Here is a 25,923-nt window from a genome sequence, read left to right on the forward strand (position 1 = left end):
GTCAGTGAATACAAAACACTGTTTGGCATTTAACTGGGAAAAATGTTAGTCTTCCTTATGTTAATGTCTTTGTCTGCAAATAGACCCTCCTCTGGTACAAATTGGTTTGCTAGATACTTCAGGCTTAGGATGTGTTCACGTTGTAAGGTTACCTCTGCTGGAGGAGATACTGTCATTTGTCCTAATGGCTGAACCATCAATAAAAACAAGCTTAGTTTTTCAAACGCCAGCTAGCTGCAGAATATACTACAGTTCCTCATTCCAGATCAAAGTTGATGCATGATGCTATTGCCAGTCAGCACAGTACTTGAGCTACCCCCTGCCTTCGTGTCTTTGTTCTGATTGTTGATTCACAGCTCTTTGCCCAGAAACTGTTTGAATCCGGGACTACAAATGGCAAGTTTTCCCAGTTTTGAAGTTAAATTCATGCAGTTTCATTGTACCCAGTGGTCACTATGGTGAGGCAGAATTCCAAGAGAACAATGAGAACACTTCTTCACAAATCACGTAAACAGGTTTTTGTTATTTTGAATGTTAGGTTTTAAAGCAAATCAACATAATTGCAAACTGCTAATTTACTAATCCTTCTGTACAATTGTACTTGCAACTATATATTACTTAGCAGATGTTAACCTGAATTATGTTATCTGTCAGCACGGTGTTTCCTATCAATTCAGGACGATGTGGAAAATCCATGTGGACAAGCCAATCTCTGTCTCATGCTTTCCCCAGTGCTAGAAATGAGGCAAAACCATCCCAAATATTTTCCACATCAAATCAAGTGCTCATTTTAATTTGATGGGAAGCTGACAGCAACAGATAACAACGCATTGCAGAAAGACATAAAATACTTGCTCTTAAATGGGGCTTTTCAAAACCTTTACATCAAATGAGGTACTTTTGAAGTTAGTCACTGTTGTAACGTTGGAATTTGGGCATAACAAGCTCCCACAAATCTGGTAATGATCTGTGAGATGTTGCCTGGATGACAAATATTGGTACTAGTGATAACTCCCCTGCTCTTCTTCGAAATAGCATTTTGGCATCTTTTACATCCAGCCAAGCAAGCAGTTTAATATGAGACACAGCACTTCCGGCAGTGCAGCACACCGTCTGGAATATTGGCCTAAATTTTTGTGCTCAAGTCCTGGAAGGGGACTTGAACACTAAATCTTCTGTCTTGAAGGCAAGAGTACTTACTATCAATTAAATAGTGTTACCACGTATCACTTATTGAAGACTTGAACATGCAAATCTTCAAGCCCTCATGTGAATGTTGTTGATCATCCCAGCAGAAAGCAGCAACTGGCCAGCAGAGTGAGATGACAATCAGGTGACTGAAAAAAAATGTCAGCTGCCAGTTAAGTTGGGGGATGGGAGGCAGAAAGGCATTGTGTGGCTTTCATGACTGGAAATGAGGGAGCCTCGGGCAGCCAAGGGCTAGAACATCCTTCAGGTGCTCAGTGGTACTCCTGGCTCTATTAAGCCAGTGTCTTAAGCTTTCTTAGACAGCCTCACCTGCTCAAACTAGGGCCTGCTCCCAAGTTGGATCTCATGTAATACTGGTGGGCCCCAATTTGAATTTACTGATGAGCCTCCCAGTTGAGACTCAAAGACTTGTCCACCACCATAACCAATATTAAATGGGGAATGGGCATGAATAGAATAAAAAGCAGAGCTAGTCCATTTTAACTACTCCCCCTTTCCTTTCACAGGAGTCAAGAGAATTGAAATTGCCCTTTAAGATCATGAGGTTGCCAATGGAGACTGACTTTAACAATGACTATAAGCATTGGGACATACCAAAATGTTAACATTGCCCATCAAAAAAGTGTTTGGTGAAATTTATCACATGGGAGGCACTATACAAGTGTAAATAGTTGTTGCTCATATGGGTCGCAATTCTCCCAAACACTGCCGCCAGTGGGAACTGCTTCACTTTTCCCGCTGGTGTTGGCAGCTCTACTGAGGTGGAGCTCAATGTCTTGAAATCTGAAAAAATTGCCCTCACATGAATCACACCAGGCCAAATGTGTCAGGCAATGTGAGATTCCTGAATTGGGAGCTGACAACTGTTCAACTGACATTCAAACACTTCCTGCTGTTCATTCTCTCAACTGAAGTTGGTACAGTGGTTAGCACTGCTGCCTCACAATGCCAGGGATAACTGGGTTCAATTCCCAGGGTGGGTCATGTGTGCGGAGTCTGCATGTTGTCCCCGCATCTACATGAGTTTCCTCCAGGTGCTCCGGTTTCCTCCCACAGTCCAAAGATATGCTGGTTAGGTGCACTGGCCATGCTAAATCACTCCTTGGTGTCAGGGGGATTAGGAGGTTAAATACATTGGGTTATGGGGATAGGGCTGGGTGGGATTGTTGACGGTACAGACTCGAAGGGCCAAATGGCCTCCCTCTGTACAGTAGGAATTCTATAATTCTAAAAATAACTCAATTTCACATTAACACAGGACACATTTCATGTTATATCTCTTAAAACCAATCTTTTAGAGTTATAAATGGATTTCTATCTGACAGGCTCAACTGCAAGAACAACCCAGGAAAAGAAAATCATTGAAGGCTATAACTGAACTGCTCCCCAAAAATGAATTCAATCACAAGACTTCCATACACTGCCCATTTAAAATGTGATATACCTGAATCAAACCTGCAGATTTCCCCATGACAACTGCATCTTTCACACTTACTTATGATAATAGAACGAGATGTAGTTCTGAAATTGTAGCTAGTGCAGGAGCATCAGGACGATTTGATTTATTGTTGTCACATATTAGTATATAGCAGAAAATATTGTTTCTTGTGCGCTATACAAAGCGTACCGTACAAAGAGAAGGAAAGAAGAAGGTGCAGAATGTAATGTTACAGTCATAGCTAGGGTGTAGAGAAAGACACAGTACACTGGGGTTTTGAGCTTGTTTATAACAAAACCAGAGTAGTATATATCACGTCTCACTAGTTTTCAATCTCATCTAATCTTTGGAAGGCAAACACTCCTCACTGAGGGAGGGGAGTGTTACCCCAATACCAGACCTTGCATACTTTCTGGTGACAGCTGCCCACAATCTCACTCGTAGATGCTAAAGATGTGAAAAACCATCATAAAAAGACTTGAAGTCTTACAAAGCACCTGATCATGTCCTCACGGTGTCCCAGGGTGCCAAGAAATTGCACTGAAATTTTAGCAACAGTTTTTAAGAACGTGAAAATTGATGAGAAGAAAGCAAAATCATGTAGGAAGTCTGGTGCTTTAATTAACAGACTTCACATGTAGGATCTGGCATGTTTGTTAAGTGTGGTATTGTCATAACGCAAAGGTCATGTTCAAATCCAAGGACAGCCACAATGAAAGTCAGACTTGTGAAACTCCTAAGAACCAATGTAATACCAAATGAGCCAATGTTCATACGGACAAGATTCTGCATCCTCCTCATATGTCAATGGAGTCTGAACTGATTGTACCAACAATAAAGGGTTTGATCTGTCCTGAAGCAGTCAGAAAAGCTTTTGACTGCTAATGGATCATCAGCTCCTTGTGTAAACAAATCCAGCTAATCCCCTTTTTGATCTGCTCTGGAGCTGTCAAAGCAGCTCTAAGAGTTTTCAAAGCTGCTGGGGTTCATTCAAGGTAGAAAGCTGGATCTCCCTCGTGAAATTGAATGCTTCTGTCAATCAAAGCAGTAGTATTAGGTTCACGAGCAGATGGGGCTTATGAGAGAAAGCAAGGGGATCTCCCGAGTGAAACTGACAGCTCCTGTCATTCAAAGCATTTTAAAGAGGTCCGGTAACACTTGGGACTTCTGTAATCAACCAAGGGCAATACCTACTGTAGAATGGAGTGCTGATGTGATTTTAAAGGTGTCCATGTGTTCAGTAAGCATGGATATTAATATGACCAGGCCACTTCAAAAGATTATACAGAACACAAAATAAAGATTTGTTTAGCAGAAAGGTGCCTGAAATCACCATCCAACTAGTGATTACCACATTTTCCAGGGCAACAAGGAGGTGTCCAACCATGAGATCCCTATCCCAAGGGACAGCCCTGAGGTCAACCCCTTTCCCCCAGTCTGAGGCCCCCCAACCATCCGGTTTCGTAAGGATACCCTTCTCTGCAGCCTGGCAGTGGTAGAAGAACCTATGGGTGCAGTTACCTCCTTGCCCCCATCCCCCCACCCTCAGAGTCCATAGTGCATGGACGCCCCCCCCCCCCCCCCCCACCCCCCACCCCCCCCAATCATCAGGACTTGGGCTAATTGGTGCCTGGGTCGATGCTGGCAGGTGGGGGAGCATCCCAGAAGGTTGTTGAATCAGGCTTCCAGCCCAATAATTTGGATGTATTTAAATTTGTTCTAATCAGGTTCTTGCCCGCTCTGGCCAGGTGCAGTGGGCCAAGAGATACGCAATGGGTTTGAGACCCAACGAGAATCTCGATTTAGCTCACATGCCTGATCGAATGGGCTTTTGGGAATCCCGCCTGGGACTAATGGTCCGGGAGAATCTGTCCCATGATGACTGTTCCTGTTCAGACACATCTTGAATATCACTCAATTCTCCTTGTTATGTAAAAACAGCATATGTGAAATGAATAGTAAATGGCCTATTTATTGATTAGTGCACTATACTGTTATCATGCGCAAAGTTATGTATTGTGCATAGAGACACCAGCCTAATACATTAGGCAAATCACTGATATATGATGCAGAGTCTATTTTTAATCCACCACTCCAACCTCCTCAACCCAACCCCTTTGAGAGTCTCACTCCTGAGCAAATCAATTAATATATTCTCTGTTTCTTTCACAACTCTGTTCCACTCCATATCCTCCTACTAGTCTGGACTAGAACCATGAAAGCCCTACAGAGATAGGAAGGGAACTGAAAATCCTCATCCTGCTGCTAGTAGAATTGTCTGGAGTCAGGACAGGCCAGAGGAAAGCAAGCAGAAAAGAGGTTTAGGGAAGGTAAACCACTTTGCTGCATAATTGGCCTCTGTACAAAGGGAGTCAACAATGGTCATTCATTGGGTGCTTCGATGGCAGGGTTGAGGCCAGGATCCAATCCTGCTGGCCCTGGATGGGTTAATTGCACCCCTTAAATGAGCTGTATATTGGGTTCATTCTGATGTCTAGGCCCCTGGGTGGAAGAGGGGCAAGGAAATTTTCAGCATTAAGTTCAAGCTCAATATTTGAAAGTTAGCAGTGGCGGAAGTGGTGGGCCACCCTTAGGTTAATTGAGGCCTTCAAGAGGCCAATTAATAGTTGCTTAAGGGCCTGTTCTCAGCATCTCGGGTATCTCAGATAATTTACCAGTGGTGATGGGGAGACTTTGCCAGAGAGACTAGCCAATTAAGGGGTCAGATGTGAGGGAGTTGAGTCTATTCACCTGATCAAGTATCTATGTCCTGTGGAAGGCTCTCCCAGCAGCTTAGGCCACTGAACGATTACCCGAATGATATAAAATAGTATTGTGGCTTGCAGGGCCAATAGAGATGGGTTCACTCCCAACCTTATGGCCAGTGTGTTAGACCACTGCCTCTGCATTGAATTCTGGCCAGATCTCAAATCACACAACACCTTCTCCAAGCTCTGCGGCACTCCCAGAGAAATTAAGTCAGAAATGCATCTCTGGCCAGGACGATTTTAGTCCCTGGAAGTCCCTCCCAGCAACATTCACTTTGCCATCATTTCACGTGGCATGTAAATGTCTGTTATTTTCCTTTGTACTTGTCTGGTTATATTTCTTGGTCTTTTATTCATATCTCTATAATAACTAGGATTCTCCTACACATTAGGTGAAGTATTGTGCTAATGTGTGAATACTGGTGCCTTACCTTTCTGATTTTTCAAATTACGCAGCTTAAGGCTTCCAAACTCTTCACCAACTTCTCCAGGAAATGGACACCAATGAAGAGCAATTAGTTTTCACGGGTAAAATGATTGGTGCACTAGGAACACAGGGGAGGAATCAAATGGATTCCTGTGCCTCAGCTGAGTGGAGCAGGCAGGAGAACTGCCATTGCTACCCTCAGTAATGAGGGACAGAAAATCCAACATCCCTGAAACTATTTCAAAGCAGCTCACATATGTTAATGGGACTGTGCATTTTGGTTATAGTCAACTGGAATTCCAGGTTTCTGAAAACGACAAGCAAGAGAGAAGCAGCAAGGGCCACTTTTCCTTTGGACGGTATCCTAGAGATATTGGTGCTGATTAATTTCAATGTCAATGTGTGAGGGATTGTTTCAATATTTGTATTTATGGAAAGAGGAGGGATCCTCTTTCTACCCAGCAAGAGAAAGATCTCAAGGTAAGCGGTCACACATGCAGTTAGTGTGGGTGAATGCCAAAAGCACTGCACCAAGGAGACAGCTGAAGTACAGAAAAAATATTTGATGGGAGGACAAGGCTTGCACTCTATTAGCTCCACAGGACAGGTAGCTTCAACACTCCCAACCTTCCTTTGCCCAATTCCCATCATTCTCCTCCAATCATTTCAGCACAATTCACTCCACCTCCTCAGTTACTGAAGTAACAGCTATTGACCTTACAATCACTTTCTTCACCACTGGGGAGAGATGGGATTCTTCAAAAGAATCTCCACAATAATTTGCTGCTATAGAACTGTGTAAGTTTGGGAAACTGTGGTGCCTTACTCCTTTTCTGCACCCTCCTCTTTCTTGTTCTGTTTGTGGTTCTCCTTTAGTTCTTCCTCCTTTGGATCACTAAGTTATACAGCATATTATAAATGACTATGAATCTTGAGACTTGCTCCAATCTGCAATGAAGGAATCCCTTGGACTCACTGAACAATGCAATTTTTACTTTAAAACATCAATCGCTGGTCATAAGAGATCTTTGCTTCTTAAGTGGCATCTACAATATCAAAGCTTAGCACCTATCTCCAGGTTCCTGACATGAGGTAAACAACCACTATTTAACCTCAAGCAGCCAGGCTACCACCCAACAGTCTGGGTGGAAGGGACATGGCTCCAAAGAGTTGACTTTGGATGAAAATCATATGACAGTTGCTAGGAAACCATGCAAAGTGTTGGCATGCTTCTATCTACGCAAGATAGGAAACCAGGCACAGATGTGTATGATTTTGTAAGCTTGAAGGCTTAGGCAATTTGGACATTTAAGCAATGGCAACCTTTCCTGTTGTCAAGCAATTCTGGTTCTTTTTGAGGACCATGCAGGGCTACATGGGGGCAATTTACAATGCCCTGCGCCTATGGAATTCGAGCAACCCTGCAAATCGTAGAATCATAGAATCCCTACCGTGCAATGACCACAATCCCACCTAGGCTCTATCCCTGTAATCCCACATATTTAGCCTGCTAAGCCCCCTGATATTACAGGCAACTTAGCATGGCTAATCAACCTAACTCACACATCTTTGGAATGTGGGAGAGAGCCAGAGCGCCTGGAGGAAACCCACGCAGACACAGGGATGTGGAATATGGTGGCTGAACATCAGATGTGCACTTTTTCAATTGCCAAGTTGATTGCTGTAAATTGGAAAAAAGCTTCTTTAATATGCTTAATATTTGGTAACAAATATATACATTTGCAGACTCTGCACAGACAAGCCAGGAATCGAATCTGGGTCCCTGGTGGTGTGAGATAGCAGTGCTAACAACTGTGTCACCATGCCACCACTCTTCAAATCGCCCAGCAGCTTTCTGTTCTTGACAGCATCAAGGGGAAAAGTGATGAATTTCTGGAGCATTGCAAAGAGTGCATCCATCACCTGACTGATGTAAATGTGCACTGAGTGAAATCAAGCCAAACCTTGCTGCAAAAATAATAATGTGAATGACGCATGCTGTTATTTATGTGTAAATCAGCCAGCAAATTTAGGGCATTAAAGGATATGTCATGAATTGCAAAACTTCAGAACTTGTAGGCTGATTTACATAACTGACATCTCACTCTCAGCCTCCACTATTTTAAGCCAAAAGAGAAAATGCTGGAAAATCTCAGCAGATCTGGCAGCATCTGTAAGGGAGACAAGAACTGACCCTCCGTCAAAGCTCAGTAGTAATCTGCAGTAATTTGCTTTTATCCACTGTTTTAAGGACTTGTTGGATTTTCACATCAATTTCCCACGACGTTCACAGAAGAAAGCTAGGATTGGTGATTATCATTCTAACCTGTTAATGCATTGCCAATCACATTTCTGCCCTGAAGGAGACCTATTTAAACTGTTCGATTTGATTCTTGTATGTAATATATTCTTAGAAATTGAAACTCATTTCAACTTTTAAGCTTTGTTTTTTCAACAATATTCTGTACTACCGGGGTATTATTTATCTACCTGAATTAGTGGTTCAACAAACAGCCAACATAATCCAACTCAACTTACTTGTTGTCTGTCTGTTGAACTTCTCAGAGTGTGTTAAACCCAGGTTGTAAACACAGTAAGAAGTCTCTCAACACCAGGTTAAAGTCCAACCAGTTTATTTGATAGTAAACCTACAAGCTTTCGGAAACGCTGTTCCTTCGTCAGGTGTGTGGAAGGTTCTGTCTGGAAGAACCTTCCACACACCTGACGAAGGAACATCGTTTCCGAAAGCTTGTGGGTTTACTATCAAATAAACTGGTTGGACTTTAACCTGGTGTTGAGAGACTTCTTACTGTATTTACCCCAGTCCAATGCCGGCACCTCCACATCATGAAACCCAGGTTATGCCAGTCTTCATTTTCAAGTGTATTGGTAATGCTACAGTGAGACAGGGTCCCAGAAATCAAGCAGCCTTCATGCAGGGTGAGATTAAACATTGATTGGATACCGTGACCCAAACTGCAGTTGGTCTGAGGTGTGTAATTTTCTTCCATTTTAAATTTTTTCTTACCTTTCCATCTCCTACTTTTCTTTCTCTTAATTCAGTCTTTCTTCCTTCTTTTCCTTTCTCTTTGAGACTACTTTCTTCTCAGCCATTGCTCCGTTTCTTTCTCTGTCCTTACATTTCATTGCCTGCAGAGATACATCATTGATCTTGCCACTCATTAAGGCCCCTTTGTTTGCTGTTGTCAGCTTGCTCGTTGCACTACAAACGTTTTGAGCTGAAGGCTGCAGGAATAGATCTAGCCAGTGGCATACACCAGGAGACCCAGTCAGATTTGAACTATCATTTACATCCCTTAGCATGAGCCAGAGGCATCAAAGCCACTGTGACCATGAAAGCCACCAGCAGTACTTATCCTGGTGCTGGGCTCCAATTGTCAGTTCAACAGGTTTAGAACCTAGTCATGGTCTTCCTGCTGAAGTGATGCCACGGACACACTACTACTCTTGGATTCAGGTGCGATATTCAGTTTCTGAAATCCAACATGTTGTATGGCCTCCTGAGCTCTCTCCTCTTTTGCCATCTTCCAGTAACATCTGTAGTTCTAGGCTGCCTTCCTTCTTGTTACTCTTCCTGATCATCTGATAATCTTAAGGGAAAAGCCCATTAGCCTTCCCAAATTCTCCTAGACCAATGCCAGCAAAAAAACTGTAGCATCATCTGAAACACTTCCAAAACTGAAGAACTTCCAAACACTAGCCAGAATAGTCAATACATTAGCCCAAAAGCATACCTGCAGCCTATAAAGTAAACCAGAAATTTTGACCTAATGGGAGGTTGAAGATCCCATTAAATGTGGTTGGCATTGTACGATTGTGAATTGTTCCCACCAGGATTTGCTCAGTGGGGTGACAAACTACACATGGACAATTTCTCATACAGCTCCCAATTCATACAAACGGCCCTCACTTCCATATTGTAAGAGGCCTACATTTGTTTTCGGTGGCTGCACAGGCATGCCTAATGACTATCTGACCCAATAGGTCATTGGGTAAATCTACAACGCTCATCATAGGATTTGTCATTTATGCACCCGACTTGGGCCTGAGAAACAGGTGACACAGAGTCCAATTCCTCCTCCACAATTTGCTGAGCTCAGTTACACTCTTTCACTAATAGAATGACCTTCCCTCTGCCATAGAGTCAGACGCAGAGGTGTTCACTGATGATTCAATTTTCAGTTTCATTCATAACTCCTTTGATGTTGAAGCAGTCACAGACAACTAACAGCAGCAGCAATGTCATGGAAATGCTAACACCATCACATTTCCCTGCAAGTTGCACACACTTTCTGACTTGGATAGAAATCATGAAGTATGTTTAATTATCACTTGACCGTTTTGCTGGCATTCCCTACCTAACACCATTGTGAAAGCATCATCGCCATAAATACAATAATAGTCCAAGAAGGAAAATATCACTACCTTGGCAAGATAGCTAGAGCTGGGCAATAATTTTGTGCAGGCCTGTAATGCTGACATCCTCAGATTGAAAAAATGGTATTGCTCAAAATTTGCATACTCTTGCTATTTTTTATTATAAATCATAAATAACAAAAGAAGTTTATTAACCAAAGGGAATATGTAGCTTTGCATTTCAATTAGTGCCAGTAACTCAGAGGCCATGGGCAGAAACCTACCACCTTAATCCCTGGCACAATAGACCGTTTTAGAACATAGAACATAGAACATAGAATACTACAGCACAAACAGGCCCTTCGGCCCACTAGTTGCGCCGATCACTTGTATACCTACTAAGCCATAGACCTTTCTATCTATAACCTTCAATCCCATTAGATCCCATATACTCATCCAGAAGTCTTTTAAAAGACCCCAGCGAGTTCGCCTCCACCACCACCGACAGCAGCCGATTCCATTCACTCACCACCCTCAGTGAAAAAAAACTTACCCCTAACATCTCCTCTGTACTTGCTTCCCTGCACCTTAAATCTGTGTCCTCTCGTAGCGACCATTTCAGCCCTGGGAAATACCTCCGAGAATCCACCCTATCTATTCCTCTCAACATCTTATAAACTTCTATCAGGTCGCCTCTCAACCTTCGTCTCTCCAGGGAGAAGAGACCCAGCTCCCTCAACCTAACTTCATAAGGCATGCCTCCCAGTCCAGGCAACATCCTTGTAAATCTCCTCTGCACCCTTTCAATAGCTTCTACGTCTTTCCTATAGTGAGGCGACCAGAACTGCGCACAGTACTCCAAGTGGGGTCTGACAAGGGTCCTATAAAGTTGCAGCATTACCTCCCGACTCCTAAATTCAATCCCTCGATTAATGAAGGCCAGTACACCATACGCCTTCTTGACCACATCCTCCACCTGCGAGGCCGATTTAAGAGTCCTATGGACCCGGACCCCAAGATCCCTCTGCTCTTCAACACAGCAGAGACTCCTACCCTTGATATTGTATTCCTTCATCCCATTGGTCCTGCCAAAATGGACCACTACACATTTATCTGCGTTGAAGTCCATCTGCCACTTCTCCACCCAGTCTTGCATCCTACCTATGTCCCGCTGCAACTTCTGACATCCCTCCAGACCATCCACAACACCACCAACCTTCGTATCGTCTGCGAACTTGCTAACCCATCCCCCCACTTCCTCATCCAGGTCATTTATGAAAATGACAAACAGCAAGGGTCCTAGAACAGATCCCTGGGGCACTTCACTGGGGGTTGGAACTCTCTGCACTGTGTACCCAGCAATTACTCTTTGCCACAGCACATCCTGCCTCTGAACCAACTTGGGGAGGATGTCTGGATGATACATCCATTGTGTTAAAGGGAGCATTCAAACCATGTGTCAGGGATGCTCATCAGCGCTTGAATCTTTCCACACTGTAGCGAGCACAGGAATATAGACACCAAGGAAGGCCGATCTGCAGGTTTCTCACTTTTATCTGGAGATCCTGCTGCAGAATCTGAAGGGCTACATCAAAAAGGTGAGTCACACACAGACCAGAGGAAAAGGCAACCTCCCCAATCAAACAGCCGTGGATGGAAACGGCCAAGGAAATTAACAGTGGTCTCTCTAGCCTGCAGTCAATGCATCAGAAGGATCCAGTTCCAAAAACAAGTGTAGGCCTCATTACAGTATGGAAATGAGGGCCATTTATATGAATTGGGAGCTGTACAAGAATTGTCATCTGTGCACAGGCAACACGCAGCATGTCATGATGGGAACAATTCACAGTCATACAATGGCAAAGACATAATGGGATCTTCAACCTCCATATTTCTAGTTTGGTTTTATAAGCTGCATGGATGCTTGTGCGCTAATGTTTTGGCTGGTGTTTTCATATTCTTCAGTTTTAGAGGTGTTTTAGGTGATGCTACAGTTTTAGCTGGCATTGGTCTAGGAAAATTTGGGACATGTGATTGGCAGACTATTTGCAGGTGCCAAAGCTAATACTCTGACTTTCCCAGCATTCCCCTCACCGCACTTTGCAGGTCAACACATCTTGCAGTTCCATTTGTTCCTCTCTCTTCTGGCATCTGACATCACCATCTGACCAGCCAACACTCACCCTCAGCCTCATGCCCTCTCATATCCATGCCTCACAGTTACCCCAGTCCTTCCTTCCTCTTTACACAAGCCATTATAAGCACCCACAAGTCCCTGCTTTCCATCCTTGCAGAAAAGGAGCAGACAGTTTGGGAAACAGAGACCCTAGAATCATGAAGAAACTCTTCCTGTTGTGCACTCACCTTGGTGACCCTGGCAAAATGCTGACAGCTCTGGGTAGAGTTTCCATGGCTGGGAATTCCAAGACTTGGGGCAATAAGCAATTTATAATTGGTTTCTTCACAACTTCAACAGCAGTTTAAATACAGGTCCAATGTTATCCAGGAAAAACCTGGTGTTGAGACTTCTTACTGTGTTTACCCAGGAAAAAGCCAGAAGATCACACCATGATATTGAATCAATGTCGTTTTTTTTCCAATCCTGCCATATCTGAACCCACCTCCAACGGGCTGCCAATATTTTGCCACGTGAATCAGTGCTTCTCAAACTTGGTTGAAGGATCACTTTTCAAATGGACTGGTAATCTACATTATAATACGATAAATTCCTTTATTCCTGAATATAAAGACCATTGGTGCCCTGTTAAAAAGATTTGCGTGACATTTTGTTGGGACCATTTGATAGGATGAGAATGGATGCAGTTGCTCATGTGAAAAACTTCATCTTCCCTCCAGCTGTAAGGTAATCCTACAGGTTCAGCAATATGTCTGAATGTTTCACAATACCTCACTGCTCTTCTTAAGCTTGGCGGCATCTGTTGAGACACACAGTCCCAGCTCTGTCAATCTATTCCTGGTGTCTCTGAAGCCTCTCGTCTCCTCAGAGATGATTCTCAGCCACAGGCCCCACAGATACGCTTCTAGTACCACAGTCGCCCAAGTCCCAGTGCCCACCTGGTGATCGCTCACTGGTATCTCCACTTTCTCAGTACTGCACTGAAGGCCAGCTCAAGATCTCAATGTGGGGTTTGGGGCCAGTCTTTGACAGCACTATTGCATGACTACGCAGACACTAGAATCAGTGAGGCTTAAAACTGATCAGTAACAAAAGACTAGAGAAAGATATAAAAGGGCTTCTTCTGCCTGGAATAAGATGATATTGTCCTCTTCTCCAGGATGTATGTTGTTTATTCCCCTCAGCTCAATCGTCAGACAGATAAACTAACTCCTTAGCTGAGTCTAATTTGATAAGTATTACCTGATTATGAATCTCTTTTCATGTTAACTAGAAAACACCCACAAAACATTTGCAGTCAAATTAGTATATTTACTGCAATGGTGTTTCTATAAATGCAGGATTTCTGGTTTCTCTTTCACCAAATACTTTAAAATGTCTCATGCTGGAAAAAACCCCACGTAAAGCTGAACATGTGTACAAACAGCCCTAGGAATATAAATAGTAATTTTCTTAACAGTCTTGCCTTATAGCTTGTTTATAGTCATGGAATATGAAAGCCTAATTAGGAACTGTTTCCTCCACCACCACCCCCCCAGTTTGAATCACTGAATTCCTGCCAACAGTGCAGGAGGCCATTTGGCCCATCAAGTCTGCACAATTCTCTGATAGAGTACCTTAACCAGACCCTCGCCTCTGCCTTATCCCCATGACCCCACGCATTCACCATGACCAATCCACCTAACCCACACATCTTTGGACAGTGGGAGGAAACTGGAGCACCCAGAGAAAACCCCCTAGGCTCAGGGAAAATGTCCGTGTGGTGTTTGCACAGTCACCGAAGGCCAGAATTGAACTCGGGTCACTGGCGCGGTGAGGCAGCAGTGCTAACCACTAGACTGTCCATCAGATGGAACCTTTCACTTAGGCCTTTGACAAGATACTGCATGGTAGGTTGTTGCACAAGGTTAAAATCTCAGGGGATCCAGGGTGAGGTGTCTAAATGGATACAAAATTGGCTTCTTCACAGAAGCCAGAGGGTGGTTGTAGAGAACTGCTTTTTCAAACTGGAGGCCTGTGACCAACGGTGTGCCTCAGGGATCAGTGCTGGATCCACTGTTATTTGTCATTTATATTAAATGATTTGGATGAGAATATAGGAAGCATGGTTAGTCAGTTTGCAGATGACACAGATTGGTGGCATAGTGGACAGTGAAGAAAGTTATCTCCAATTGCAACAGGATCTTGATCAATTGGGCCAGTGAGCTGACGAATGGCAGATGAAGTTTAATTCAGACAAATGCGAGGTGATGCATTTTGGTAGACTGAACCAGGGCAGGAGTTACTCAGTTAATGGTAGGGCATTGGGGAGAGTTACAGAACAAAGATCTAGGGGTACATGTTCATAGCTCCTTGAAAGTGGAGTCACAGGTGGACAGAGTGGTGAAGAAGGCACTGGCATGCTTGGTTTCATCAGTCAGAACATTGAATGCAGGAGTTGGGACGTCTTGAAGTTGTACAACATATTGGTATGGCCACACTTGGAATACTGCGTGCAATTCTGGTGACCCTATTGTACTAGGATCTTATACGAAGATTTACTAGGATGTTATCGGGTACTTGATGGATTGAGTTATAAGGAGAGGCTGAATAGACTGGGACTTTTTTCCTCTGCAGCGTAAGAGGTTGAGAGGTGACCTTATAGAGGTCTATAAAATAATGAGGGGCACAGATCTCCTAGATAGTCAATATCTTTCCCCAAAGATAGGGGAGTCTAAAACTAGAGGGCATTAGGTTTAAGGTGAGAGAGAGGAGAGATACAAAAAGTGTCCAGAGGAGCAAATTTTTCACAGCGTGGAGAGTGTCTGGAACAAGCTGCCAGAGGTAGTAGCAGAGGCAGGTACAATTTTGTCTTTTCAAAAGCATTTAGATAGCTACATGGGTAAGATGGGTACAAAGAGATATGGGCCAAATGCAAGCAATTGGGAAGTAGCTTAGGGGTTTTAAAAAAAAAGGCGGCATGGACAAAGTGGCTGAACAGCCTGTTTCCATGCTGTAAACCTCAATGATTCTATGACTCTATGATGGGCTCAGTATTATTTAATATATTATTCTATTTATGGCATTATTAAATTTTATACTCAATTTCCTTGGAAAATTTCAGCACCTTTCATTGAAGAAAACAGCTTCCTAATTTGTTCCACGACGAAATTCTTGTTGTAGATTCACATTTCACAGCAACATTATACCTTCCTTTCTTCAATCTAAGTTTGTGTGGTGGCATGTCCATTTTAGACTTCGTGGAAACTCTACCAGTTATAGATGGTTGCTGCCTTATAGAATCAATGGTAATGTATTATCTTGAGCCATCTGAAGGTTTTCTAAAACATTTCCATTCAAACAAGAGGAATTTTCATTTTTTTTTAAATCAAGAATAGCTTTCAAATAACAGGTTGCATCAAGTAAATGTCTCCACCATTTTGCCATACTTACCCAATGTCATCATCTCATTCATCCCTTCCACACCACCCCCAATCTCACTCCTTCCATCCCTCCTGGAAACACTCTCTCCAGATAGTGTAATTTTGTTGTTGGTTTCCCTTTAATGTCTGTTGTTTTTGTTCTCCATCAACCCCACCACCCACTAAACAAACCCACTAACAGATGCAAACTAAACTGACCAACCAAAACTGTCTGAGCAGATGAAAATGTTATTACTACGGATGTCAGCTTGAGCGTGACAGCTGCCATCAACCTGGATTTATATCTCTGCTTCTAGAAATGCCACCTGCTCCCTCTTTGTATCATTCACCATTGATATGCCAGTCACACCAAGATGGTACTTGCAAGATGGCATAGGTTAGATACCTCTATTGGTTAATATCCTGAGTTTCAAATAATACAAACCCAAGCACACACAACAATCCTTAAATTGACACCAATCTGGCATTTTTTTTCCCCCCCCCCCCCAAGAGAAAAGGGAAGTCTCAAACTGCTGGAGTGGAAATGTTCTGTTATTGAGACTGGGAGAAGGGTGATTGTTTTGAAAAGTACAGGAATCTTTACAGTCTGTCGAACAATCACGCATCAGTCACAGGATGTGTTTGATGCTGATTCTGGGGGTGAAATTTCATGGGCCTTGCATGCAGCAGGTATGTTTTGGGAATACTGCAGATGCATAGGATTGGTGGAATCATAGACTGCAAGCAGTGCAGCTGTGATCTTACATTGGTGTGCAGACCTCGCAGCTGACATGAGGGGGAGGAATGTTCTTGGGAACATTTCTTCCTGGATGGCCAAAAGAGAATGTGTTTAATTCCTTGACAGTAACATTCTCTCACCTAGATTCAATTTTTAAAAATGGTATCACATCTGGCAAATATTTTTTAAAAAATCACAATCTGTTAACCTCATTTAAATACAAGTTGAAGATGTGTATGGTTTTCATCACCCTTATCCTCCAGCACAACGTACATAATCTTTTTAACACACAATCTGTACTGACGGGCACCCCTTTAACACTTTGTACACACTACTGTTGCTGTTATCACCCTTTCACACTGTCAATCAGTTTGTACTTCACAGCAACGCATTCTGTGAGCCATCTGTTTGCGCCTACATTCAACTCGCTTCCTCCCACCCCCTATTTGTGTTGAGTTTCAAGGCATTTTTGATGCTTCAACAAGACCCTTCATGCAGTGTGCATAACCCCTAACTCCAGTAATTGTCTACAGACTTTGTTGCAGTGTGGATGTACATGGCCTGCTTGATACCCATGTGTGAAGTAAGCCTGATGTGTGGCTCTGCAGCAGGTAAGTCCCATTTAGAAATACTTACATGATTCCCTACAGAATTATGGATTTTAAAAAGACCACCAGCCCCTCTAGAGAAAAATCTAAAGCTCTCCTCCAAATTGCAGCAATTATTGAATTTGCCTTGACTACCTGAGAGTCCATTCCATTTATTGATCACTCTGAATAAAAAAACTTCCTGGTCTAATAGATAAATTAGCCATTAGTGTGAACTTGAGTCTCCCTGCCATTTACATTAATCGAAAGATCCAACTTTGTATTTTCAATCTTTCAACTGTCTTTTAAGCCTCCATAAGATCACTGTCTGCTGTATGGGAAAGATGATAGCTTTCCGAGGAAGAAAGTAATAAAGAATTTGCTGTGGCAAACAATCACATTGTAAGCTACTGGTTTAAACAGCGACACTGATTGGAAGTGGAGTCTCACAATCGAGTGCTGATTGAGAGGCTTGTTGTGTGACTTGCTTCCTGGTGAATTAGGCAGTGAAGTCAGATCTCATCAGATATATCCAGGTATCCATGGCATGGGCTGTGAAGACGTGGAGATGCCGGCATTGGACTGGGGTAAACACAGTAAGAAGTCTTACAACACCAGGTTAAAGTCCAACAGGTTTATTTGGTGGTAAATGCCACTAGCTTTCGGAACGCTATTCCTTCGTCAGGTGAACGGAGAGTTCTGATCACAAACAGGGCATATAAAGGCACACACTCAGTTTACAGAATACTGATTACAATGCGAGTCTTTACAGCTAATCAAATCTTAAAAGGTGCAGACTGTGTGAGTGGAAACAGCATTAAGAATAGGTTAAAGAGATGTGTATTGTCTCCAGACAGGACAGTAAGTGAGATATTGCAAGTTCAGGCAAGTCATGGGGGTTATAGATAGTGTGACATGAACCCAAGATCCCGGTTGAGGCCGTCCTCATGTGTGCGGAACTTGGCTATCAGCTTCTGCTCAGCGACTCTGCGCTGTCATATGTCCTGAAAGCCGCCTTGGAGAACGTTTACCCAAAGATCAGAGGCCAAATGCCCGTGACCGCTGAAGTGTTCGCCAACAGGAAGGGAACAGTCTTGCCTGGTGATTGTCAAGCGGTGTTCATTTATCTGGGATGTCCCAAGGCATGATACACTGGGGAGACCATGCAGACGCTACAACAACGGATGAATGAACACCGCTCGACAATTACCAGGCAAGACTGTTCCCTTCCTGATGTCCCAAGGCACGGTACATGCTAAAATTAATTTATTAGTCACAAGTAAGGCTTACACTAACACTGCAATGAAGTTACTGTGAAATTTCCCTCATCGTCACAGTCTGGTGCCTGTTCGGGTCAATGCGCCTAACCAACACATCTTTCAGACTATGGGAGAAAACAGGAGCACCTGGAGGAAACCCCCGCAGACATGGAGACAACATGAAAACTCCGCACAGATAGTGACCTGAGGCCAGAATCGAATCCGGGTCCCTGGCGCAGTGAAGCAGCAGTGCTAACCACCGTACTACCATGCTGCCTGGATATCCTCAGCAGAGGCAGCAGGAAAGGAGAGAGAAAGCTCCCCCTTGACAATGATACGGATACACAGTCACCTGATGTAACACCAGCAATCACCAGTATAAATATTGGCGCTGCAAGGAGCTTGGAGGCTAGCACAGAAGCTCTGCCACAGAACATGGCACTAAACCCCTCAGTACATAAATAGTGAGGCTGAGACCAGACATAGTCCCAGATGGGAGAATTCCACCGCAAGTCCCAAGAGTGCAGGTCCAGTTAAGTGTGGGGGATCTCAGGGTGGGAAGCAGAGGTTAGGCCTAGGGGGTGGGCAGAGTGTAAGGTGGGGTGTTGGTGGAGGGGCTGATGAGTTAGAGAGCAGCCGCAGGGGCTAGCTGATGTAGAAAGGAGGCTGTTGATGCCTTCCTTTCCTTCCAAAGATCTCTTTCCGGCTTCACCCCTGTCCTGAACCCTTTAATGAGTATGAAAATTGAGGCTGGATGGGAAACGGCCCTCAAGTATTCATTAATTGGCCACTGAAGGACTAGGACAACAATGGCCCAGATGACTTAGCCTTCATCTATCCCACTGTAAAAGTTACAGATAGATTGGGACAAGCGGGAGGCTAGTGGGAAGAATCATAGAATCCCTACAGTGCAGAAGGAGGCCATCAGGCCCATCAAGCCTGCATCAATAATACACACAGGTCCTATCCCCATAACCCCATGCATTTACTGTTCTAATTCCCCCTGACATTAAGGGGCAATTTAGCATGGCCAATCCACCAAACCTCACACCTTTGGACTATGGGAGAAAACCAGAAGAAACCTATGCAGACATGGGAAGAACTCCACACAGGCAGTCACTGAAGCAGGAACTGAACCTAGATCCCTGGCACTGTGAGGCAGCAGTGCTATTGTGCCACTGTGCCACACCACAGAAGGTCATCTGAAAAATTTTATAGGCCTTCCCAACTAGCAGGGGAATATAAAATTCTGGCCATAGATTTAAAAGGAGCATCTTAAAGTGCAAAGATCCTGAGGGAGAATATTTCCAAACTTAAGACCAGGACAGCTGAAGACACGGCCACCAACGTTGGAGCAATTGAAATTAGGGATGCTCAAAAGGCCAGAATTAGAGAAGACCAAGAATCTAAAAGGGTTATGGGGCTGACAGAGATGACAGAGATTGGGAGAGCAAGGTCATGGAGGGATTTGTGAACAAGGATGAGAATTTTAAAATTGGGTGGAAGGGACTTGATGAGAGTTGTGACAAGGCCAGAGTTTTGGATGACCCCAATGTGGGAGGCCAGACAGGAGCGCATTGCAATGATTAAATCTAGAGGTAACAAAAGGCACAAATGAGCGTTTCAGCAGCAGAAAAGCTCGGTGGTGTTAGGGAGGTGGAAATAAGTGGTCACGGCATTGGTGCAGATACATCGTTGAAAGCTTATTTCAACACCAAACATGACATAAAGGTTGTGAATAGTCTGGCTCAGTCTCCATGACCAGGAAAAAGGTTGGAATCAACGGTCAAGAAATGAAGTTTTTGGCAGGGATTTGGCAGAGAACAATGGGTTCAGTCTGCTCAATATTTAACTGGAGGAAAATTTTGCCCATCCAGTATTGGAAGTCAGATAAACGATCTGACTGTTTGGAGACAGTGGAGGGGTTTGTAAAGTGGGGGTGAGGTAGAGCTGTACATCGGTGCGCTTGTGGAAACTGGCATGTCTTCAGATATCTTTGGATCAACCTGTTCCAGTGCATGCAAGGAACACAGCTGTACGAACCTCCTTCTGTCTTTATGTTAAACTGATCATGCAAAGAATATCCAGTTGTCAGTGCAACAGTCCTGGTGTACTGAGGCAGATGTGTGTCCTACACAGGATACAGTGCAGCAATTTGTGAAAACTTTACCAGCACTTCCCAAAACCATGACCCCTACAACCTAGGGGTACAAGGGCTACAGGTATTTAGGAACACCACTCCCTCAAAACTCTCCTCCAACTAACACGCCATCCTGATTTGGGCATATATTTCTGTTCCTTTAACATCACTGGAACTCCCTATCTAACAGTACTGTGGGAGTTACCTTCAGCACATCAACATGGCAGCTTTCTACCTATCACCTTCTCAATGAATATACTTGGGCAATAAATACTGGACTTGGCTGCATCCCAAGAATGGAATGTATTAAAAATGTAATTTTTGGATGATTTTTTAATAACGTAAGAATATTCTGTTGTGGTCTAACAGTAAACTGATGCATTATTTACCAGACTCTCAAATTCTAACGTTTTTCTGGTCAGTTACCATCTTCCACTCTGTGAATTGGAGCTCATCCAAAACTGTGTGGCATATTTCTTACCTCACCTCAGGTCTTTGTTAACCCATCACCCGTGCTCGCTGAGCCACATGGGTTCATGGTCGACTAGCATCATGATTTTAAAACTTTCCTTCTCATGTTGAAATCCCTCAATGGCCTCACCTCTTGCTATCTGAACTCTGCAGTCTGTGCACCGTGCTTGCTAACTCTGCCGTGCGTTCTCCAGACTCAGTGTGAATATCTTGTGTGTTCTTCAGCCGTAAATGCTCTGTTCTGAAAACAACAGTATTAACACTGTACCTTCTCTGAACTCTGCCTGCCTGCCAGTGACTAGATCAAGCTACACATTACAAAGGTCTTGAATTACTGTACAGCAGACAGCATCAGATTATACATACCAGAGTGTGTGTCCTGTCCACCAAGGGAGCCAATCAGAAATCTGCCATCCACACACCTGGTGTAAACACACAGCCAAAAAAAACTTGAACAAATACCAAACCATCAATGAATTCTGTGGAAAAGAAAGCACACACAAAAAACAATAAATTCACAAACAAGTAATGCAGTAAGCAAGTCTCTGGCACTAATGCAAAGGCTGCCATGCCATTGTTCAGTGAGGGAAGTAGCGTTTAAAGCCAAAATGTGTGCATCTGCCAATGACCTGAGACTGCTTCATAAAAAGCATAACCAATAAGAAGTGTTGTTTTGTGATAAGAACGGACACGCTGCCTGATTAGTAGCTGCTGTACTGCACACTTTGGACTCTTAAGTTTTCTCCAATGTAAGCCAACATTATCTAATCTTGTGACCTCTAGAGAACATTCAGACATCAAGGTGCAACTGCATTTAATAACACTTCAACAACCCACACAACCACTGCAGTCAGCATCAAAAATGTTTTTTTGCACCTCCACAATTCAGTGACTCACCAAGCCAAAGGCACAAGCAGGACCTCCAATGATCCATGTGGCTTCCTACAATGGAGGCCCAATTAGTAAAGCGATGGGTATTACAGCTTGGGTAATTTCTCCAATATCCTGTCTTTATAATTTGTTGGTATTTTAAATCAAAAACTTACAAAGCAGTGAAGGTTGCGAAGTATGAGTCAACCAAACTCAAGCCCAATAATGCCAATGACTTGCTGGAGAACATACGGGATGTCCACCACATTTTCAAGTTACAACAGAAAGGCAAAAACCATCATGTTCACCTAGCAGTGGCTTAGACTAGTAGTCCAGAGAGCATGAGTTCAATCTCTACCATGAGAGTTTGATTCATGTCAAAACTTTAAGAAGAAATAATTTGGCAAAAGTGACTATGATGCTGTTAGACTGTCATTAAATCACAACTAGTTTGCTGCTATCCTTTATGGAAGGGAACCTGCCATCTTATCCAGTGTGATGTATATCAAATTCCACACTAATATGATCAGTGCTGTCTGATGTCCAGAGGAGGTTCACAAGAATGATCCCTGGAATTCAGGTCTTGTCATATGTGAGGAATGGTTGAGGACACTGGGTCTGTACTCGTTGGCATTTAGAAGGATGAGGGGGAACCTTATTGAAACTTACAGGCTACAGCAAGGCCTGGATAGAGTGGACATGGGGCAGATGTTTCCACTGGGAGGAAAAACTAGAACCAGAGGGCACAAACCCAGCCGAAAGGGACGATCCTTTAAAACAGAGATGAGGAGGGAATTTCTTCCGCCAGAGAGTGGTCAGATAGATAGGATCTTGATTAATAAAGGGATCAGGGGTTATGGGGAAAAAGACAGAAGAATGGGGGATGAGAAAAATATCAGCCATGATTGAATGGTGGAGCAGACTCGATGGGTCCAGTGGCCTAATTCTGCTCCTTTGTCTTATGTGACCTGACAAGCCTCTCAGTTCAAAGCAACAAGAAATGTGCAATAAATGCTGGTCTTGCCAGTGCAACTCACAGTCTCAGAATGAAACTTTTTAAAAAGATTTAAACCAGTGGGATCAAGTAAAAACTGCTCTAGACTAGTTACGTATGAAATAATATGAAGATGAGCGTGGAATGAATAATTACTTGTGTGTGTCAAACTGCAAACATTAAACAGCAAGTGGCATTTACTACACTTACACTGTGGTGCACTTTTACTATGGCCACAATAATTAGTTTAATGAGTTCAATGCACATCTTCAGCACAATAGCATGCCACATCCTCTAAACACTAATTTGGACGTGCGAATTACTATATAAGTGAGAATCATGCATTGCTCCATACTCCTGACATGAGGTCTTGTGACCCACAAATAACACCAACATTCTAATGGCAACAACAATTTATAAGTCTATCACCGCAAACTCCAAACATCTGTTTGGCATTACATTTTTCTTCCTTTTAGAATTCATGTAATTTATGTCGATAATGACTCCATTCTTTGCCTATGTCACCCTCAAGTATTCTGGGTCGGCTATCACATGATTAAGGTTCTGGGGCAAAGGTATAACTCCACTCGACTTCGCCCCAACTGAAAAACGCTCCCTATATTTTGATTCCCTAAACCAATCACCCTTAACATCACTTGGTAAGAGTGTGTCAGTCTAAGACTGAATCCTTTTTGATCTGATTTATTCTTACCATATGGACACAGAACATAGAAAAACTACAGCACAAACAGGTCCTTCGGCCCATAAGTTGCGCCGATCATATCTCTACCTACAACCCTCAATCCTATTAAATCCCATGTACTCATCCAGAAGTCTCTTAAAAGACCCCATCAAATTTGCCTCCACCACCAACAGCAGCCGATTCCATGCACCCACCACCCTCTGAGTGAAAAACTTACCCCTGACATCTCCTCTGTACCTACTCCCCAGCACCCTACACCTGTGTCCTCTTGTGGCAGCCATTTCAGCCCTGGGAAAAAACCTGAGAATCCACTCGATCAATACCTCTCAACATTTTATACACCTCTATCAGGTCACCCCTCATTCTTTGTGTCTCCAAGGAGAAAAGACCAAGCTCTCTCAACCTATTATATATTAATATACAGTGAATATGTTTACGTATATGTATAATACTGCATATGTATCAATATATAGTGAAAAGTATTGTTTCTTGCGTGCTATACAGGCAAAGCATACCATTCATAGAGAAGGAGAGGATTTGGTGTTACAGGCATAGCCAGGCTGGAGAGAAAGATCAGTTTAGTATAAGATAGGTCCATTCGAAAGTCTGATGGCAGTAGGGAAAAAGTTGTTCTCGAGTCAGTCAGTACGTGAACCACAGACATTTGTATCTTTTTCCTGATGGAAGAAGGTAGAAAAGAGAATGTCTGGGGTGCGTGAGGTCCTTGATTATGCTCGGTGCTTTTCCAATGCAGCGGGAAGTGCAGGCAGAATCAATGGATGGGAGGCTGGTTTGTGTGATGGAATGGGCTTTGTTCTCGACCTTTTGTAGTTTCTTCCAGTCTTCGACAGAGCAGGAGCCATACCAAGCTGTGATACAACCAGAAAAGATGCTTTCTATGGTGCATCTGTAAAAGTTGGTCAGAGTTGTAACGGATATGCCAAACTTAGAGTAGAATTTTTGGTCTAAAAACCTAAGATGTAGGAACTAAGCCACAAGTACCAAACCCATGGATTCATGCAGCCAAGCTTTCATCTGTCCATTCGGGACTGGAATTCTGAAGAGGCAAAAAGCCTATCTAGTGAGAACAGGAGCTGAGAAGAATGGTAATCCTCTCCTTTAATGCATATTGCAATTGCTCTAATGAGATGCTCGGCAAACATGCACGAATCACAATGCCTGCAGAAAAGTTTAATTCTCCTTATAAAACACTGCCCACACATTTTAAATTTTTAAATCAATTTATGCACATTGAATTTATTCTATTTGGCATACAATTTTATTCACGTCTATACTCCCTCTTCAATAAATAAAAGCTGAGGAACAGTGGGGCTTCAAGTGTACTGGGAGAGTCATTTTCATGTTTCTATGGAAAACTTATCTAATTTTATACTCTTCACTGTGTGAAACATCATTCCTGCAGCAGCCCTCTGTAATTTAATTTCTAGCATTGCCATCACTGTTCCATAGACACCTGCAGTGCGATTAAAAAAGGAATCATTGAGCTGGCGTCATCCTTTCCATTAATCCTACAAATTACATGCAATTTAAAGTTTGGGTGTTCATAGCAACAGAAATGAAAAAAATTCAACCTTTTTTCACTGACAAGAAAATTTGCCTAAAGGAAAGAAACGAACAACTAGTAAATTTCGAATTGGAGAATCAATGAAGGCCAGTTTCCATTGTCACCTCTGAGTCAGAAAGACATGCACTAGGATTCTCTGCCATCCCCGTGACATTTTTCTCAGTCGCAGAATGCAGCTTGCTGTTGGGCAGTGGCAGAATCTCCTGGTTTTCCCAATGATTCCACCCCACGCTGCCAGGAAACAAGTGGTAGAGGTGTGCAGTTGATGGGACTGGGAGATCCCACCAGCATGAAGATCCAGAGGATCAGGTGCCAAGATTCAAATCTCATTCCAGAGAACTGAGTACAAAAGCCAGGCTGACAGTCCAATTCAATACAATGAAGTGCTGCACTGCCATGTTTCCTATCAGATACTAAACCAAGGCCCCATCGGTCCTTTCAGCTAATGTAGAAGATCCCATGGCACGAATTTGAAAATGAGCAAGAAATTCTCCCTGACCAAAATTGATTAAACAGTCAACAGATTATTTATTTCACTGCTGTCCATGAGCTCTCAGCACATTTTGTTAGAAGAGGAAGTGGAGTGGAATGGGTTTCAAGCTACAGCTTGCTGAGAGAAAAGAAGCCAGGGATTATCTTTGCTTTCTTGGATCATCCTGAAATAGGAGCAATTTTGGGAAGTGAGAATAGGATCCAATCGTGTAACCAGATCTGGCAGTGGTCAAACCAGCTGCCTGCCATAAACTTTCCAGTCTTAGCCCTTTCACTGAATGGGAGGGGAGATGATTGACACACCAGTGGAATGGCCAGATTAAGAA

General features: G+C 43.2%; 1 protein-coding gene across 4 annotated transcripts in view; it reads right to left on the reverse strand.

Annotated features, from left to right (window-relative positions):
- atxn1a (ataxin 1a) overlaps positions 1-25,923 on the reverse strand; it is a 338,523-nt gene that overhangs the window by 296,023 nt on the left and 16,577 nt on the right. The window contains exon 1 of one of the 4 annotated variants that reach the window (XM_080204426.1): positions 21,320-21,388. The exons of the other annotated variants lie outside the window; for them this stretch is intronic. The gene's annotated coding sequence lies outside the window, so the exon portion shown is untranslated. Of the gene's footprint in view, positions 1-21,319; positions 21,389-25,923 lie in introns of those variants that run through there. 4 annotated transcript variants of the gene reach the window in all.

The sequence above is a fragment of the Carcharhinus amblyrhynchos genome, chromosome 2 (genome assembly GCF_965287045.1).
Source record: "Carcharhinus amblyrhynchos chromosome 2, sCarAmb.v2.hapA, whole genome shotgun sequence".
Lineage (NCBI taxonomy): Eukaryota > Metazoa > Chordata > Chondrichthyes > Carcharhiniformes > Carcharhinidae > Carcharhinus > Carcharhinus amblyrhynchos.